Source organism: Pelodiscus sinensis, chromosome 5, assembly GCF_052426305.1.
Source record: "Pelodiscus sinensis isolate ZL-2025 chromosome 5, ASM5242630v1, whole genome shotgun sequence".
Classification (NCBI taxonomy): Eukaryota; Metazoa; Chordata; order Testudines; family Trionychidae; genus Pelodiscus; species Pelodiscus sinensis.
Genome location: NC_143056.1, coordinates 58100055 through 58120722, shown reverse-complemented (window position 1 = coordinate 58120722; position 20668 = coordinate 58100055).

Here is a 20668-nt window from a genome sequence, read left to right as displayed (position 1 = left end):
GACTGTCTGCTGCATGCTGCTCCATGTATCTCTGCTCCAGGCATGAAGGGGAGGGGAAAAAAGAGGGGGGACGAGGAGGGAGGCTTCCTACATGGGCCCTGCTCCCAGCAAAAATTCTCAGCACCTATTGGCTGGAAACTGAGAGTTTGGCCAATGGAGCTAAGAGATTTGCTGGGGGGCGGAAACAGCATGAGAAGTCTCCCTCCTCCCTCCCCAGCTGTCCGGAACAGAGAACAACTGTCTTTTTAAAGTGTGAGCTGTTCTCTGCCCCATTCTCCGGCTGCGGGCCAGATTCAGTGTCTTGGCAGGCCAGATCTGGCCTGCTGGCAGCCTCTTGCCCGTCCCATTTTCTTTTCCCAGCCAGTCCCAGCGCCCTCTCTCCACTCCTACCTCTTGGCTCCCAGTTCCAGTCTCCTCACCCAGCAAATCTTAGTTTCTCTCACACTTCACTCCTCCACATTCACCAATCTCACCAGATCCCTTGTCACAATCTAATCCTTTCACTTCTCCCTGTTCAGGCTTCTATCTCCAATCAAACTTCTCCCTTCATCAAACAGCCTGGGTAGCAGCGGGGAGATCACTGACAAAATCTGCCTCTCCTGTTCTCAGTTCTGGTGTCCAAGCCTGTTCAGGAGGAAAAAGCTATTACATTATAGCAGCCCCATAGCACTGGGCAGGAGCATGCCCAGTTGTTCAGTGATGCTAGCACATGCACAGACTGATCAGCACTATGAGCTGTGAGATGCTCAAGAATATTTGGAGATTTTAGCTGATGAAATGTAAGAAGTTTCTACTGAACAAGTGTGAACTATGACTTCACAAATGGATATAAGTTGGCCAAATTCGGGGAGATTTTCAGGAGATTTCCAAAATTCACATCTGACACAAAGGTCACCCCCTACCAAATTTCAAATCGCTGCTCCAAAGCATCACAATGCAGGATCTATTCAAACAAAAGGTCACTAGAATTTTTCCAACATGGGCAAAACATTTATTATAGTCTTGTTCTTGAAAATGGCTTAACTGGTTTGGCTGAAAGTTCCACAAAAATCCAGTCTGAGACAGCCATGCAGCATGGAAATATTTAGCCCAAACAGTTAAAGTTTGAACAATGTTCTAAACAACTGAAAAATAATTTCTTACAATAGGAAGTTTCAGGCAAATAATAATAGGTGGTGTTAGCAACCCCTTACAGTAACCCCTCATGCATATATGTAGTCTTTCACCCACTCTCCTGCATGCACAGGCTCACAAACACATACTTAATAGAAAATGTCTAAACTTTACATTTCGTGCATGGGGGATGGTGGCTATGAAGCTCTGTCTGAAAAGTATTTCCCTGATATTTTTTCTGCAGCAAAATGTATTCACCCATCCCTAACTGAGGCTGCTAAAAAAGGGAAGAAAATATTTTACAATAAGAAAAACAGTTCACGTGAACTTTAGAATGCTCAGTTTAACAAAATACTGTTTTTTTACAATGACTCTGATTCTTCGATTTTCCTCCATTTGTCCTGCATTACTATCCTTCCCCCACCTACCCTCCACCCCCATTGCTGTTGCTCAAGAACCTGTGGGTGGCAGTTGAAGTAGTGAGCAGCACATGATGTCACCTAGCAACCTGATGTTCATAAATAGTAACCATCATTTTTATGACTATTTCCCTTATCAGGAAAAAAGGTTTAGATCCATTCCATTCTGATGGTACTGATTTCTCTCTCTGACCTTTGAGCATACTTACCAATTGCATTCTCATTTTGTGAGCAACTCTCTCTCCAAACTTTCACATCCTGGTTGATGATCCCAAGAGGCTCTCAACATATTTCCAAGCTTACTGTAAGGGCACATCTACACTAGGAAATTATTTTGAAATAACTCGAAATAATTTCAAAACAGCACATCCACACTATAAGGCAGCATCAAAATTATTTAGAATTATTTAGAAAGAGTGTATCCACACTGATTGGAGCCTGCATCGGATTTAGAGCCCCTAGAAACACTCTGGGAAGGGCACTTCCTGTGGCTGCTTCCCGAGGCTAGCTGAGACAAGTGCTTCCATGGGCTCCTCTCTACAACTGCATCTCACATGCTATTCCTCTATTGCCTACCCCCTTTCAGGACATCAAACTCAGACTGTGTGTTCTGGTTGCCCTTGTGTCAGCCGACGGTCAGGGCAGTGTGTGCATGTGTGTTATACACCCGAGACTTCAACTGCTGAGACCGGGGTCCCTTGCAGCGGGCAACCTGGAGGAGGTTGACGGGTGCCCCAATAAGTTTACAGGGAGAACTTATAACACCTCAGATTTTAGCTGCTAGGATATAGAAATCCCTTTGCAGCGGGCAGCCCGGGGGAGGCTGAGAGGTGCCCCAACAGATCTGTCCCCTGGAAGCGACACGATCCAAAATGCCCAAGCTCTCCCTATATCTGTCCCTTATGACCGGCTGAAGTTCTTTTAAAATTGTTCTTGGTTCTGTTACAGCAACTGAAGGAGTCAGGTTAAAGCTTAAACAGTTACTATTTTATTGTTACAGTGTAAACTTAGTTGTTAAATGCTACTACTATGTTACAGATAACACAGTCACTACAAAGGACAGGACAGAAATTACACTAAGTCACTTACAGGTACCATGAAACCCTTTTGGTTCTCTGAGCTCTTATTAAATGCATGCAAAATAGACACCTAGCAGGTATAATTCTTACCCCTGCGTTCCAGACTTGGCGTGGCCAGCGTCTTTCTCTCAATCCCTCGGGAAGAAGTAGGGTGAGGTTGGGCGCCCCACAGACCTCGGGAGACAATCAATACCTGCCAGCAGGTATAGATGATTGGAGCTCAAATGGGGTAGGCTACTAAACCCCTCTTTATACCCCTTGGGTCACGTAGGCTTCTTCCTGGTCTCAAGTGGCCAATTAGGAAAAATGGCTTTGGATGCCAAGTTTCCCAAGAAAAAGCATAATTCACACCTGGGAAAATGCAGACAATGGGCACCTCTGGTATGTGATGGGCGAAGATTCCTCTCCTGGGACAGTGCAGGCGTGTCAATTATTGGTACTAGCCATCAGGGCGACGGAAGGCCCTGGATCGTCAGCTAGCCCATTTACTGTCTGGTTTCTGTTTATGGTAGAGTCAGGGACAGGCAGCACACCTGCTTTCCCAGGGTATCAAAGGCTGACTGCCTTTCTCTTGCTCTCTGGGGTGGGGGGGGGGAGAACAAGATGGGGTTCGTGTCTGGCTACACCTTGTTGATACCCCAGCACTCACAACATGGAGCCGGAACTGCTGCAAAGCAGTGCCAGGCCCACGGGCCTCGTGCTACATCTCATGGCGCAGTTCATCCAAACTCCCCATGTGCTACTTCAGGACAACGACAACCAGCCCAAACTGCAGGACTCCTTCGACCAGGCCCTGGTGCTCCTGCTGCAGCAAATGATCCTCAATCCCCTGCACACCACTGAATGCTGCTTCTGGCAGAGTGAGACCTGTTCGGACTGGTGGGACAGTATTATCCAGCAGCAATGGGATTACCTGCAGTGGCTCCAGAACTTCTGCGTGCAAGAGGCTGCCTTTCTTGGAGCTCTGAGTGGCTTATTCCTGCCCTTAGGTGACAGGACACCCACATGACACCCACCATCCCCCTGCAGAAGAACATTGCCATCATACTGTGGAAGCTCGCCACGCTGGAGAGCTACTGCTTTGTGGGGAACCAGATCGGTGTGGGGAAATCCACAATCGGGGCCATGCTCCTTTAGGTAGTCAAGGTCATCAACACCATGCTGCTGTGGAGGGTTAGCACTCTGGGCAATGTCAACTCCAGCATAGAGGGCTTTGCCGACATGGGCTTCCCCAACTGTGGGGGGAGGCGGAAGGGGCGGAGGCATAGACAGCACACACATCCCCATCCTGGCCCCCAACCACCATTCTATGGACTATATCAACAGAAAGGGGTAGTGCAGGCCCTGGACATTAACGTTGGCTGGTCAGAGAAGGCACATGATGCCCACATCTTCCAGAACTCAAGCCTGTTCCAGAAGATGCACGCCAGCACTTTGTTCCCTGACAGCACCATCAGGGTCAGGGATGGGGACATGCCCATGTGCATCCTGGGTGACATAGCCTATCCTTTGCTCCCCTGGCTTATGAAGCCCTACAGTGGCAGCCTGGACCCCTGGAACTTCAACGCCAGGCTGGCTGTGTAGGACATAGGAGTAGCTGGGTATCAGGAGGCTGTGCTCATCCAGAAGGCTTTGAAGGAGAGTTTTAACCAACATCCTCTGTGAGACTCTCCTCCAGGCCTCTCCACAATGGGGGTCCCTGCATTGCCTCGTTTGCCTTTCCTTCCCCCTCAAAGCCTTTTTGTTTTGAAAACACAACTTTGTTTTTTTCATTTAGGGAATATATAATAGGGAAGGGACTGGGGAAAGAACCTGGAAAGGGAGCGGGGGGGGGGGGGGCGGGGGGAGAGGAAGAAGAAGGAAGGGGGACTCAGGGACGGGATTAGGACTGGTGCCTGACTTGGGTAGTTCAGGAGGCTTTGGCTGTCCGAGAGGTCATAGACTCATAGACTTTAAGGTCAGAAGGGAACATTATGATCATCTAGTCTAACCCCCTGCACAATGCAGGCCACAGAATCTCACCCATCCACTCCCGGAATAATCCTCTCACCTATATCTCAGATATTGAAGTCCTCAAATGGTTTAAAGACCTCAAGATGCAGAGAATCCTCCAGCAGTGATCCGTGCCCCATGCTACAGAGGAAGGCGAAAACCCTTCAGGGCCTCTGCCAATCTACCCTGGAGGAAAATTCCTTCCCGACCCCAAATATGGTGATCAGCTGAACCCTGAGCATGTGGGCAAGATTCACCAGCCAGACACCCAGGAAAAGTTCTCTATAGTAACTCCTATCATCCCTCCATTAGCCTATTTACCACTGATAGTGAAAGGTCAATTAGTTACCAAGATCATGTTATCTCATCAAACCATCCCCTTCATAAACCCATCTAGCTTAATCTTGAAGCCAGATAGGTCTTTTGCCCCCACTACTTTCCTTGGAAGGTGGTTTCAGAACTTCATTCCTCTAATGGTTAGAAACCGTCTAATTTCAAGTCTAAACTTCCTAATAGCCAGCTTATATCCATTTGTTCTTGTGTCCACATTGGTATTGATCTTAAATAATTCCTCTCCCTCCTTGGGTATGTCTACACTACCACCCTAGTTCGAACTAGGGTGGTTAATGTAGTCAATCGAAGTTGCAAATGAAGCCTGGGATTTAAATATCCCGGGCTTCATTTGCATCTTGCCGGGCGCCGCCATTTTTAAATCCCCGGTAGTTTGGACTCCGTGCCCACGGCTACATGCGGCACGGAGTAGGTAGTTTGAATTAGGCTTTCTAATTTGAACTACTGTTACTCCTTAAATCCCGGGCTTCATTTGCAACTTCGATTGACTACATTAACCACCCTAGTTCGAACTAGGGTGATAGTGTAGACATATCCCCTGGTATTTATCCCTCTAATATATTTAAAGAGAGCAATCATATCTCCCCATAGCCTTCTTTTGGTTAAGGTAAACAAGCCAAGGTCCTCAAGTCTCCTTTCATAAAACATGTTTTCCATTCCTTGAATCATCCTAGTGGCCCTTCTTTGTACTTGTTCCACATGTTCAGGAGGCCTGGCAGCCTCTGGGGAGGCTAGGCTCCAGGCACGCAACCATGTGCTCTATCACAGAGGTTAGGAAGGAACACATGGCCTCATGCTGGTGTGCCAGTTAGTCCCACATGGCCTTCTACTGCTCCCAGTCAGCCCAGCGCTCCTCCTGGTCAGCAGCCTGTTCCTGGTGCTCTTCATTGAACCCCTGGATGAGGGACTGGAGGCAGGCCATCTGGTCTTCTCTAGTTCACTTCCTCCTGTGGATCCTGCAGAGTTGTGGAGATGGTGTTGGAGGTAGTAGATGTGCCATGCTCACAGCTGGCCCAGCTGTGAAGAAAAGTTACACGTGCAGTCCTCCCAGGAGACACCGTGTATGATGCCTAGCCCTGATCTCTGAGCCGACACCAAAGGTCTCGATTCAGACAATGGCGATGTGCTTCGAGCAAGGCCACCTGCTATCTAAGCAGCAGGCACTTTCCTACATGAGCATGGATGTTTCAGGGGAACATCGCTACACCCACAGAGGAGGAACAATCTCCATATCACCACGCTTGATCAGGAGTGGATGCTGTATGAGTGTGGGCATGAGCCTATGCCATGTGCGGCACTGCTGTATATTTTCATATCTCCAACCTCCTTAGTGGTGGCTTGTCATGAGAAGGTGTCCCACCATGGAGTTTGAAGGCAGGCAGGCCTCTCCAGGAACCCTGTGAGAAGGACCAAAGGATTTCTATGTGAGAGCATCATGGAGCTGAGTGCTCCAGACTGGTGCTCCCCACGTGTGAATAGGGAAAGTTATGGAATTAACCTGAATTGCCTTTGCTGGGATTGTACAAGGCCGAGGGCAGAGGGGGGCGAGGGGGACTGCTTCAATGTGAGGAGCAGCTCCTGGCTGGCGGGCATGGTTTCCTGCCTGGCTAGCCTGCTCCTCTTCCTTCTCCACTGATGCAGGGTGTGTCCTAGTCGGACTCAATGACGACGGGAGAGGGGGGAGAGGTGACTGGTCCCCCTTTCAGGATGGAATCCAGCTGCTCATAGTAGCAGCAAGTGTGAGGAGCCACCCCAGAGCATCCACTTTGCTCCCTGGCCTTAGTGCAGGCCTGCCAGAGCTCTTTGATTTTCATTTGACCTGGTTGAAGATCTGCATGTATCCCTTCTTGGCCAGGCTGGCAGTCATACTGCTATAGACATCTGCATTCTGCCTCTTGGTGCAAATATCCTGGAGGTTGGTCTCCTCCCCGCACTCCTCAATGAGGTCCAGGATCTCCGTACCAGTCTAGGTTGGAGCCCTCTTTAATCCCTGGCCAATAGCAGCTGAGGGTGCTGTGGGAGTGCTGGCAACTGTGGGGGGCTCAGAGGCAGTGCTGGGGTCGGCCATGGCTCGTGGGATGACTACTGTGTAGCACAGGGCTGGAAAAGCTCTCCTCGTATCACAAGCCCTTTCCCTTCTGCCTGCAGCTTTAAGCTATGCAGAAGGGGAACATTGGAGTTCTCAGGTGTGGCCAATGCAGCCACAAATGCAGCTGAGAGAGGCCTCTGGAGGCCAATTATTTTGAAATAGCAGCAGCCGAGCATTCACACTCACACTATTTTGAAATAATTTCGAAATAAGTGTTATTCCTCATGGAAAGCAGGGTTATTATTTTGAAATAACCAGCCCTTATTTCAAATTAACAGGCTTAGTAGTGTGGATGCTCTGCTTGTTATTTCAAAATAAGTGGCATTATAATAAGTGTAGACCAGGGCTTCGAAAAAAATTATCAAACACTATCAACAGCCCTATTAAAAATGAAACCCTCTCTGAATATCTGTATTGTCTAAATTCCAAGTGCTTCAGCACACTACTATTGGGATGAAAACATAAATGTTATCCATGAAAGGTTTTTTTTTTTTTTTTTTTTTTTTAAAACATGCCATTTGGGAATATGCAGGAAATTCTGAGACTTTTCAATTTTTACAGAAAGTATTTGTCTGGATTTAGTGTGTCCTAATAGCGTTGGTTATAAAGCATAAAAATATCAGCCCTTTAAAATATCAACTACGTTGTCAAGCCAGTATATCATATAATTTGACAAATGACATCACGTGTTAACTAGTAAGTTACCATCATGTAGAATTAGTAGACAAGAAACAAAATGATTATACCACCTAGCCTTATTTTTTGTCTGTAGATCTCAAGCTGCTTCCCAAACTTTATTGTATTCACCCAGCCTCACAAAACCCATGTGAAAGAGGGAAGCGTTAGGATCCCCACTTTGCAGATGGGGAATGGAGACAAGAAAAACTAAGAGTACATCTACACTTGCTCCCTATCTCGAGATAGGGATGCAAATGTAGCCGACCAAAACTGCTAATGAAGCGGGGATTTAAATATCCCACGTTTCATTAGTATGTTTGGGAGATTATGCTAATGAAGCGTGGGATATTTAAATCCCCGCTTCATTAGCAATTTTGGTCGGCTACATTTGCATCCCTATCTCGAGATTTGGCAAAGGTCACACAGGAAGTCTATGAAAGTTGTGTATGTGTGTCTGTGTAACAAATGAGCAGCACTTTTCAAAAGGAGCATTCCATAATTTTAGATGTTACATAACTGCTATATTTTCTAAGCCCAGATTGATCTCTATACGATCTATAGATCTACTGATCTCTATACGATTGGTTATAAAGCTTGCACACTTCCTTTTCTTCTCCAAGAAATCTTATTTTTCAGCATCCATAAGGGGCATAAAGGGAAACAAGAAGACCTTTTATAAATACATTAAAAGGAAGAGGAAGACCAAGGACAGGGTAGGCCCACTGCTTAGTGAGGAGGGAGAAGCAGTAACAGGGAACTTGGAAATGGCGGAGATGCTCAATGACTTCTTTGTTTCAGTCTTCACCGAGAAGTCTGGAGGTGTGCCTAATGTAGTGAATACAAGCAGAGAGACGGTAAGTTTAGAAGATAGGATACACAAAGAACAAGTTAAAAATCACTTAGGAAAGTTAGATGTCAGCAAGTCACCAGGTCCTGATGAAATGCATCCCAGGATACTCAAGGAGCTGATAGAGGAGGTATCTGAGCCTTTAGCTATGATCTTTGAAAAATCATGGCAGACAGGGGAGATTCCAGAAGACTGGAAAAGGGCAAATAAGGTGCCCATCTATAAAAAGGGGAATAAGAACAACCCAGGAAACTACAGACCGGTCAATTTAACGTCTGTCCCAGGGAAGATAATGGAGCAGGTAATTAAGGGAATCATATGCAAACACTTGGAAGGTAATAAAGTGATAGGGAATAGCCAGCATGGGTTTGTGAAGAACAAGTCATGCCAAACTAATCTGATAGCTTTCTTTGATAAGATAACGAGCCTTGTGGATAAGGGAGAAGCGGTGGATGTCATATACCTAGACTTCAGTAAGGCATTTGATACGGTCTCGCATGATATTCTTATTGATAAACTAGGCAAATATAACTTAGATAGGGCCACGATAAGGTGGGTGCATAATTGGCTGGATAACCGTAGTCAGAGAGTTGTTGTTAACGATTCTAAATCCTGCTGGAAAGGGATAACAAGTGGAGTTCCTCAAGGGTCTGTTTTGGGACCCGTACTGTTCAATATCTTCATCAATGACGTAGATATTGGGATAGAGAGTACGCTTATTAAGTTTGCAGATGATACCAAACTGGGTGGGGTTGCGACTTCTTTGGAGGATAGGGACATAATTCAAAATGACCTTAGCAAGTTAGAGAAATGGTCAGAGGTAAACAGGATGAGGTTTAATAAAAAGAAATGCAAAGTGCTCCACTTAGGAAGGAACAATCAGTTCCATACATACAAGATGGGAAGCGACTGTCTAGGAAGGAGCATGGCGGAAAGGGATCTAGGGGTCATAGTGGACCACAAGTTGAATATGAGTCAACAGTGTGATGCTGTTGCAAAAAAAGCAAATATGATTCTAGGTTGTATCAACAGGTGTGTTGTAAGCAAAACTCGTGAAGTCATTCTGCCGCTCTACTCTGCACTAGTTAGGCCTCAGCTGGAGTACTGTGTCCAGTTCTGGGTGCCACATTTCAAGAAAGATGTGGAGAAATTGGAAAGGGTACAGAGAAGAGCGACAAGAATGATTAAAGGTTTAGAGAACATGACCTATGAAGCCAGGCTTCATGAACTGGGCTTGTTTAGTTTGGAAAAAAGAAGATTAAGGGGGAACATGATAGCGGTTTTCAAATATCTAAAAGGGTGTCACAAGGAGGAAGGAGAAAATTTGTTCCTCTTGGTTTCTGAGGACAGGACAAGGAGTAATGAGCTTAAAGTGCAGCAAGGGAGGTTTAGATTGGACATTAGGAAAAAATTCCTAACTGTCAGGGTGGTCAAATATTGGAATAAATTGCCAAGGGAGGTGGTGGAATCTCCCTCTCTGGAGATATTTAAGAACAGGTTGGATAGACATCTGTCAGGGATGGTGTAGACGGAGCTTGGTCCTGCCTTGAGGGCGGGGGGATGGACTCGATGACCTCTCGAGGTCCCTTCCAGTCCTATTATTCTATGATTCTATATAGTTTCATCAAGCTCCCAAGTCTAAGTTAAAGAGCACTTTGCCTATATAGGCATACCAGCATACTGTATTGGCAAAGCACACCCCGTGTGGGCACAGCTTATACTGGCAAAGCTTTTCTTTTGCTAGCTATGGTGAACTTCAAATATCTGTAATAATGTTTATGAATATGGTGCATCTCTCTCATGTTTATGATGGGGTACTTGCTATGGAGTTAATTCAAAAGGTATTGTTAGGGAAAGAAGGAAAGGCAACACAATGTCCTATGATCAGAACTTCTCAAAAAGAAAAAGGTTGAGGCCCCTTCAGCATGCTATAAGCCTCCATTGCCTATCTGTGCAATAACAATTTTTTTTCTGCATATCTAAGCTAGGACCAACATTAGGGAGTAGCAAGCAGGGCAATTGCCCATCCCTCATGCCACACTTCACCCCAAAAACTAAGTTCCTCAGGTTCAGCCCCAAGTAGAGCTTGGATCCCTGGGCTTCAGTCCCATGTTGTGGGGTTTAGATTTTTGTCCTGGGCCGCAGCAAAACTAATGCTGGCCCTGCTTAGCGACATCCCTAAAACCTGTTTAGTGGCCCTCCTGGGGGATCCCAGACCACTAGTTGAGAAACACTGACCTAGATAAAGAATATTCCAACACACACTCAAACCCCAATAACCAGATTTATAGCAGTCAAGAGCCAGCTCCTTAGGCTTCCACTCCAGTGACATAACTTTAGCAAAACAGCTAAGAGAAATCAAAGAGAACATTACAGGAATCTGGGCCTAGAAAAGGAAGAGAGATTGGATGAACAAAAGGGTTGGGGGAATCTGTGACCCTAAACAGCTCTATATTTACACTGTAGACATTATTGTAATCATCTTTGTGAAAAATATGAGGTACCTTGTGAGGTATCATTTCAAAAACTAAAAACACACAGATGATTAATAATCTTGCGCAATGTGTGTACAAAATGCGTATAAGAGATATGAATGTGAGCTAAAATTATGACTAAAATGCCTTTTCCAGACAAGTATGGAGAAGGGGGTAAACCTGTCGCTCAAAGACAAAGGAAAAGATGATGCCTTTAGCCAGGTGTCATTAAACTTGACTTGTAAAGTGGCCATTCTTTGGCAAGAAAGGGGGGCAGGAACAGATCGATCTGCATTTTAACAAACAACAGTCTTTCGCTAGGAGTCTTCATGAGTCCTTCCTCCCATCTGGAATGAACTTTACTTAGAGGTAACCTTCAGGAAAATGCATTTCATAGTGTGACTGCACTATAAAAGTGAGAGGCAAAACCACTCCAATCTCTCTCTTTCACATAAAAAGACAAAGAACCAGCCCTGAGAATTTGGTCTTGATTTTACCTTGAACCAAGTCCAGCTTAAGTTTTAACTACTCAAAAGTATTTTAATCGCAGAGCTCTGCATAGAGGCAATGTGGCTCTGGCAGTTTTGCATCCTGCACAGCATCACACTGGAAGCCTACCACCTGCCAGGGGTTTGAAAGGCAATCGTAGATCATCTCAGCAGAGTTCTTCTCTCACCATGAGTGGACACTCTACCCTGAGGTGACTGCCTCCCTCTTTGGAGACTGGGGACATCCCCTAATGGATCTCTTTGTAATGAGAGACAACACAAGGTGCAGTTGGTTCTGTTCCAGGTTTGGCCTTGAGCAGGGCTCTCTGCCCTATGAGTTCCTGTTCAGGTGGTCGGAAGGCCTCCTGTATGCCTTCCCAACATTTCCCCTCATAGGCAAGGTCCTTCAAAAGGTCAAGAGGGACAAAGTGATGATTATCCTTGTCACACCAACCTGGCCTCACCAACACTGGTTTGGGACACTAATGAAATTGGTTTCTTGCATACCCAGGAAACTGCCACTGAGGCTGGACATGCTCTCCCAAGACCAAGGTTGCCTGCTCCAACTGAGCCTCAGCTCACTCCAACTGATAGCATGGTTCATCCATGGCTGAACCCGCAGGAGCTGGCACGTTTGGGTGGTGTACAGCGGGTCCTCCTTGAGAGTCGTAAATCCTTGATGCACTCCATGTATGTAGCTAAATAGACCTGTTTCTCTGCATGGGCGCAGCAATGGCAGGCCGTCCTGGCCAAGGTCTCTTTTCAGGAGATCCTGGACTACCTGCTGTCCCTGAAGCAGCAGGGCCTGGCCTTGGCCACCAACAAGATCCACTTGGTAGCGATCTCGGCTTTCATGCACTGCTGCAAGGCCACTCAGTTTTCTCCTCTTGGTTCCTAAGGGACCTGGAGAGGCTCTACCCCCAAGTTAGGGACCCTCTCCCAAAGTGGGACCTGAACCTGATCCTGGCAAGGCTCATGGGTCCACTGTTTGAGATGCTAGCCACATGCCCCTGTCACCACTGTCATTCAAGGTGGCTTTCCCGATTGCTATTACCTCATCCAGAAGGGTGTTGGAGCTCTGAGCTTTGACATCAGAACCTCCATATACCCTATTCTTCAAGGACGAGATCCAGCTTCAGCCACACCAGGCCTTTCTCCCCAAGGTGGCCTTTGCCTTCCATGTGGACCAGGACATTTTTCTGCCAGTCTTCTACTTGTTGTTTTATATACTCTGGAGTCTGTAATTCCCACTCCAACTCATCTGATGAAGTGTGTTTTACCCATGAAATCATATGATGCATTTGCTAGTCTCTAAGGGTACGTCTAGATTACATGCCCCTGCTGACAGAGGCATGTAAAATAGGCTACCTGACAGTCAATTAAGCAGGGATTTAAATATCCCTGACTTCATTAAAATAAAAACGGCCTCCACGCTGTGCCGGCTCAGCTGATCGTTGGCACAGCATGCGAGTCAAGATGTGGATTGGTCGACAAGGGAAGCCTTTGTCAACTGCTCCTGTAAACCTCTTTTCACGAGGCATAAAGGAGCGGTCGACAAAGGCTTCCCTTGTCGACCGATCCACGTCTTGACTCGTGCACTGTGCCGACGTTCAGCTGAGTCAGCACAGCGCAGCAGCCATTTTTATTTTAATGAAGCTGGGGATATTTAAATCCCCACTTCATTGACCATGTTGGGTAGCCTCTGTTAGCAGAGGCATGTAATCTAGATGTACCCTAAGAAGCCACAGGACTGCTCTGTATGGAGAATGTTAAAATACAAGGGAAAAATGTTAAAATAGCAGGAAAACGGCAGGTTACTATACAACATTCAACCAACTTTGTAACCGGTTACTGGTATAGCTGGTTCTAAGCAAGGTTTGGGTTTACAGAAATGCGGTTAAAACTTGGACTCCAGTCTTAAAATTTGTTGTGCTTCAGAGAACACTTTCACAGAATTACATCGACCCAAGTGGGTCCATTCAAACACAGCCAAATGCAGAGCCAAGGCCTTAGTGATTGAGTAATCATGGTCATTTAAGGGTGTTTTGCCCCTCCATAGGCTTACACATGGTTGTCTTCCCATAATCAGTTCAGTAAGTGGTATTTTACACCATCTCAGAGCCATAGCCAGTCCTCTCTTCCTGCCTCGTATGGTAGAACACCCCATAGTATATTGTCCCATGCTGCTGACACCTCTCTCTGTGGGTGTCTCCCAGGTACAACATCTGTTGTTTCGTCATTACAAATCCGTGAGGCCAAACCTGAACAAGTGGTGCTGCAATATGGTGCTTGTTTCCCCACATCATTGCTTCTACTACAACCACCAGAGCGTCAGAAGGTTTGCTGCATTGCCACAGAAAGGAGAGGTCCCTAATTTCTGTAGCTCACAGGCCCCAAAAATATAGCACCACACTCTCGACACATAATAGTTGCAATGATTTAATTTATATTTTTATTTAAAAGAAGTACATTTATAAATTTAAATAGATGAAGACATATACATATAGCATTGAATTAAATGAGGCTACATCCAGTACAAATAGTGTAAGAGGCTGCTTACAGGATATGTCTCTGCAGGAGCAAGGTGTGTGACTGAATTGGTGCAGAGAAAATCTGCGCAACCATATCATAAATCCCATCTACAAAGGAGAAGTGTTGCAAAGATTCCTAATCCATTTAAAAACTATTCAGTAAAACCAGTTCATGCCACCAACGCCTAATATACATTATAGCTCCAGCTAAAATTGGTTTAAAAACCTGAGTGAGGCTTGGAGTAAATTTCCCTAATGTTGGCAGGTTTGCGGCAGAGAAGCCAATGGCTTAATGCATTACAATGAGATTTTGATTCAAATGTCAGTATTATGAACGATTCCTTAAAAGCAGTGGGAGGATAATAGAGTTGCATGAGTTATTAGGGAGACATCTTTTTAGTGCCATGAACTGGTGACATTTGGAAGATCTCTCCACTTGCGTTTGGACTCAGGCAAGAAGGAGTGATGCCCAATATTACAATAGTAATTGTAATAGAGCATATTCAAATCCAAGAAAAGATGAGCCAAGCTCAAGTAGCTTAGTGACTCTTAGAGGGTGCGTCTACATTGCACCGTTACTCCGGAATAATGACTTTTATTCCGGAAAAACTATCGTAGTGTCCACACAGCAACTGCGTTATTTGGAAAGAAAAAAATCGAAATAATGGGGGGCTTTTTCCAATGTTGGTAAACCTCATTCCACAAGGAATAATGCCTCTTCCAGAAAAGCTTTCGGAAGAGGGTGGGTGTGGACGCTCTACTGCTGCTCCCATGTCGAAATAGCTCCTCACCAAGGCCATTCTAAAATATTCCTCCCCAGTGCCTCCAGAATAGCTTTTTTCAAAATAAGCTTGCAGTATAGATTTAACCAGAGTGTGCATAATTTGTTGTGAATTGTGTCTCATTTTGATGACTCTCATGGACAGAGCTTATATTATAGGCTCCAAAATATTTCCAAACTTCTGAAACTACATATTGTCAATTTCAGGGAAGAAGGTATAGTTAATATGGTGAAATGGACTACTCTCTTAACAGAAGTAGCCCTGTAAGGAAAAAAAAATGATTTCTATTCCAAAAGCAGAGTTCTGGAATAACTGACCACACATGACTATCATCACTATGGAATACGAGCTTGCGGGATCCAGTACACCAAATGAGTCATCAGAGAGCACTGCAACTCTGCCTCAGGCAAAGCTTTGCAACCATTGGCACAGAAACCAGACCATGAACAGCAAGTCTCTCAGAATACTTTGTTCCAATGTCTACCAATCGGGAAGACAAGGTAAGCATAGTATAGATGCATACTATTGCTCTTTGAACAACACAAAGACTGTTAAAACAAAGTGCTTAAAGGGCTGTTCATGGATAAGTAGATATTATGTCTCCAAAGGACCTTGTTTGGGTCTACCTCTGAATAATTGTGGCTAGGTACAAATTTGAACATAGGTAAGAATAATGAATGAACTGAGTTCACTCTTTGTATTGGAAAGCATGAATATGGGTGTTTGCTAAAGAAGCTTTCAATAACACATTTCAGATTAAAGTACAATTTCAAGCACCCCAAACTCTCATTATATAACTTTAGATCTTGTCTGTAGTTTGGAATTAATTACCAGGTGCAGCAATACCAATGCAAACCCTAGATCAGGATCTCAGGAAAAAACTCAAATGGTGCAAAGGGCAGCTGTTTTCCTCTACTCAGGGATTGTTACGATGCTGCATTTAGTGCCAAAACACAGACAAAGCCTTAGAAAAACACTATCATTGCTGTCAAAGAGCTCCATTTTGACCCTGGAACCATGGCAATATTGTGTAGATAAAGAAACATAAGATTGGCCAGGATTCAAAAGAGTCTGAAAATGGTTAAAGAACTGAAAAACATTTCTATATTAAGTGAAATGAGCTCAATTTACCTTCTTAAAGAGAAGGTTAAGGGGTAACTACCACAGTCTATAAGTACCTACAGGGCAACAGGTAATATATTTTATTGGACTAATTTCTGCTGGTGAGAGAGACAAGCTTCCAAGCTACACAGAGTTCTTCTTCAGGTCTCTCTAATATCCTGGGACCAACGTAGCTACAGCTATACTGGGGGCAGATATTTGGTAATAGAAATTCTTCAGTCTAGCAGACAAAGGGTGCGTCTACATAGCAGGACTTAACTCGGAATAAGCTACACAAATTGAGCTACGTCAATTGCATAGATTATTTCAAAACAGCTTATTTCAAAATTGGGAGCGTCTACACAGCACTTATTTTGAAATAGAGCACTCCTCCTCCGACTTCCCTTATTCCTCAAACAGAGAGTTACAGGAGTTGGAGTAAGAAGTCCTCCAGCTTGATAGTATTTTGACATTATTTCGAAATAACTGCCTGCTCTGTAGATGCAGAATAAGTTTTCGAAATAATACTGTACTAGTTATTTTTTAGTAATGTTGCTGTGTAGACGTACTCAAAGGTGTATCAAGATCCAATGTTTGGAACTTGATGCTTGACAGATTCAGACAATAAATAAGGAGCAAAAGTAATTGTAAAGTTAAATTACCCACTAAAACAATTTATCAATGGTTATGGTGGATTCTCCCTTTCTGGAATTTAGATACATCCAATCAAGTTAAAAAAAGATAAGTTCTGGGTGGTTACACTAGATCAGAGGCGAGGAACCGTTGGCCTGTGGGCCACAAGTGATTAATCAGAGTAAATAACCAGCAGGCTGCCAGACTGTTTCCCTGAATGTCCACAGGCATGGAACCCTGCAGCTCTCAGTGGCCATGGTTTGTTGTTTCTGACCAATGGGAGCTGTAGGAATTGGTGGCACCAGTGAGCCACCACTTCCCGCAGCTCCCATTGGCTGGGAACAGCAAACTGCGGCCAATGGGAGCTGCAGGGGTCTATGCTTGCAGATGCTCAGGAAAAAAAAACCCTGCCAGTGGCTAACCCTGATGAACTGCATGACACCAGTGTGCTAGAAGTTCCCCACCCTTGTACTAAGTGATTGCAGTGATCCTTTTGGCCATATCTAGGAATATAATGGACATTCTCACTGTTCATTTTGCAGCGAGTAATATATTATTGGGTTGAGTACTAGGAACTGTGCACAGAAGAGACAAGATTTGTGCTGCAGTGGTCTAACATGACCATAACATCCTGCAAAGATGGTATCAACTGATTTTGTACCACAAAAAAGCTGCAAGTTTCAAAGGTCCTTGTATATTGAATGATGGTACTGAAATATCTTAAAAGATTACCTGTGTAAAGAAAAATGTGTGAATGAGAGTGAGAGTGTGAGTGTGAGAGAGAGAAGCAGGCTGAAACGTATTTGCAGAAGAAAGCCAAGCAGATTTTTTTAAAAACAAACATTAAGTTTCATTTCCCCTAGTTTATGTCTCCCATTTCAGTTACAATCTATTAAAACAAATTTAAAAAGGCTAAACTGACTGCACTAAATTAAGAGATTTTTCAAATAATGTTAACCCAACTTGAGTTCTCTTTTGACCAACTATAGCCATGCCCTTTTAAGACTACTCATGAAATTGGCTATAGAAACAGACATTCTTTGGTATCAGCATTTGAACAGGGTTCAAAAACCTAAGTGGTTTCAATAGACACTTCTTGGTTCACCTTATTTACCTGCTTCATCAAAGATTTTGAGGCATATAAAATTAATGCTAATGAGTATTGATAGGGCTTCTGTTTCTTTGTGTTTATTAATTTAATTTTTGAGTGTATTTTTAACAATTTAAGTTTTATGCAGCTCATTTTTTCATTTTCTTTTTATGTACTGTACATCATTATGGCAGCATATCTCTGTAGTACTCTCTAGTGCATTTTATTATAATACTATTTCAAATGGCACAACAGTAAATGCACTAAGAAAATCTAAGTGTGCACGAGTTAAGTCTACATAGAACAATTCATTCACACTTTAGAAATAATACAAAGACTCACACTACTGAGCCTACATTAAAGCTCCATATAGGGAATAAACCATATCTAACTTTTTGTTTTGCTTTTTTAGAAAGGTAGGACATACAGTGGTAATGGAAGAGATAGATTTCATGGAGCAGATGGAAGACACCCCCTGCCCACATTTTTAATTCCTATAAATAAAGAATCTTGAATCACTAAGTCAAGTGTTACTTACACATTTGGTACTTATACATTTCAAACTTGGAATTCCCCCTGGAGTATATTCTCTGACCCCACTTCCTCATGGGTTGTAGAAAACTATGAACATATTGGTCTCTGTGTTAGTTTGTTTAAAAACGTTTTTAAAAGATAAAGAATAAGACAGAATATCTTATTTCCTCTACATAAATCCATGGTACATCCACATCTTGAATACTGTGTGGATATGTGGTTGCCTCATCTAAAAAAAGATATCTTGGCATTGGAAAACAGTTCAGACAAGGACAACAAAATTTTTTAGGGGTTTGGAATGATTAATAAAACTGGGACTTTATATCTTAGGAAAGAAGACACCAAGGGGGATGAGATAGAGGTCTATAAAATCATGACTGGTGTTGAGAAAGTAAATAAAGACAAGTTATTTACTTTTTTCTATAAAACAAGAACTAGGGAGTCACTAAATTGAATTAATAGGTAGCAGATTTAAAAACAAACAAAAGGAAGTATTTCTTCACACAATGCACAGTAAACCTGTGGAACTCCTTGCCAGAGGACGCTGTAAAGACCAGTATTTAACAGGGTTAAAAAAACCCTACATATATTCATAAGAACATAAGAATGGCCATACTGGGTCAGAACAAAGGTCCATTCAGCCCAGTATCCTGTCTTTTGACAGTGGCCAATGCCAGGTGTCCCAGAGGGAGTGAACCAAACAGGTAAGATCAAGCGATCTCTCACCTGCCATCCATCTCCAACTTCTGACAAACAGAATCTAGAGACACCATTCCTTACCCATACTGGCTAATAGCCATTTATGGACTTAACCTCCATGAATGTATAACTTTTCCTTATTCACTTTCTCCACACCACTCATGATTTTATAGACCGTTATCATATCCTCCCTTAGTCTCCTCTTTTCTAAGTTGAAAAGTCCTAGTCTCTTTAATCTCTCCTCATATGGGACCCATTTCAAACCGCTAATCATTTTAGTTGCCCTTCTCTGACCCTTTTCTAATGCCAATATATCTTTTTTGAGATGAGAAGACCACATCTGGGTGCAGCATTCAAGACGTGGGCATAGTATGGATTTATAGAAGGGCAGTAAGATATTCTCTGTCTTTTTCTCTATCCCTTTTTAAATGATTCCTAACATTCTGTTTGCTCTTTTGACTGCCGCTGCACATTGCATGGACATCTTCAGAGAACTATCCACAGTGACTCCAAGATCTCTTTCCTGATTAGCTGTAGCTAAATTAACCCCCATCATATTGTATGTATAGTTGGGGTTATTTTTTTCTAATGTGCATTACTTTACATTTATTCACATTAAATTTCATGTTGCCCAATCACTCAGTTCGGTGAGATCTTTTTGGAGTTCTTCAGTCTGCTTTGGTCTTAACTACCTTGAGCAGTTTAATATCATCTGCAAACTTTGCCACCTTGCTGTTTACCCCTTTCTCCAGATTATGAAAAAGTTGAATAGGATTGGTCCTAGGACTGACCGTTGGGGAACACCACTAGTTACCCATCTCCATTCTGAAAATTTACCATTTATTCCTACCCTTTGTTTTCTGTCTTTTAACCAGTTCTCAGTCCATGAAAGGACCTTCCCTCTTATCCCATGACAACTTAATTTATGAGAGAACCTTTGGGGAGGGATCTTATCAAAGGCTTTCTGGAAATCTAAGTACACTATATCTACTGGATCACCCTTGTCTACATTTTTGTTGACCCGTTCAAAGAACTCTAATAGGTTAGTAAGACATGATTTCCCTTTAAGGAAACCATGTTGATGTTTGCCCAACAAATTATGTTCTTCTATGTGTTTGATAATTTTATTCTTTACTATTGTTTCAACTAATTTGCCCGGTACTGACGTTAGACTTACCGGTTTGTAATTGCCGGGATCGCTTCTAGAGCCCTTTTTAAAATATTGGCATTATATTAGCTATCTTCTATTCACTGGGCACAGAAGCTGATTTAAAGTATAGGTTAACAAACCATAGTTAATAGTTCTTCAATTTTACATTTGAGTTCTTTCAGAACTCTTGGGTGAATGACATCTGGTCCTGGTGACTTGTTACTGTTAAGTTTATCAATTAATTCCAAAACCTTCTCTAATGACACTTCAATCTGTGACAAGTCCTCAGATTTGTCACCTGCAAAGGACAGGTCAGGTTTGGGAATCTCCCTAACAACCACAGCTGTGAAGACTGAAGCAAAGAATTCATTTAGTTTCTCCACAATGACTTTATTGTCTTTAAGTGCTCCTTTCGTATTTCAATCGTCCAGGGGCAGGTAGGTCCATCAATGGTTATTAGCCAAGATGGGTAGGAATGTTGCCTGTAGCCAGTTTGTCAGAAGTTAGGAATTGGTGACAGGGGAGGGATCACCTGATTACCTATTCTGTTAATCACCTTTGGTCTGACCCAGTATGGCCATTCTTATATTCTTATGTCTACTTCCTTTTTATGGCAAT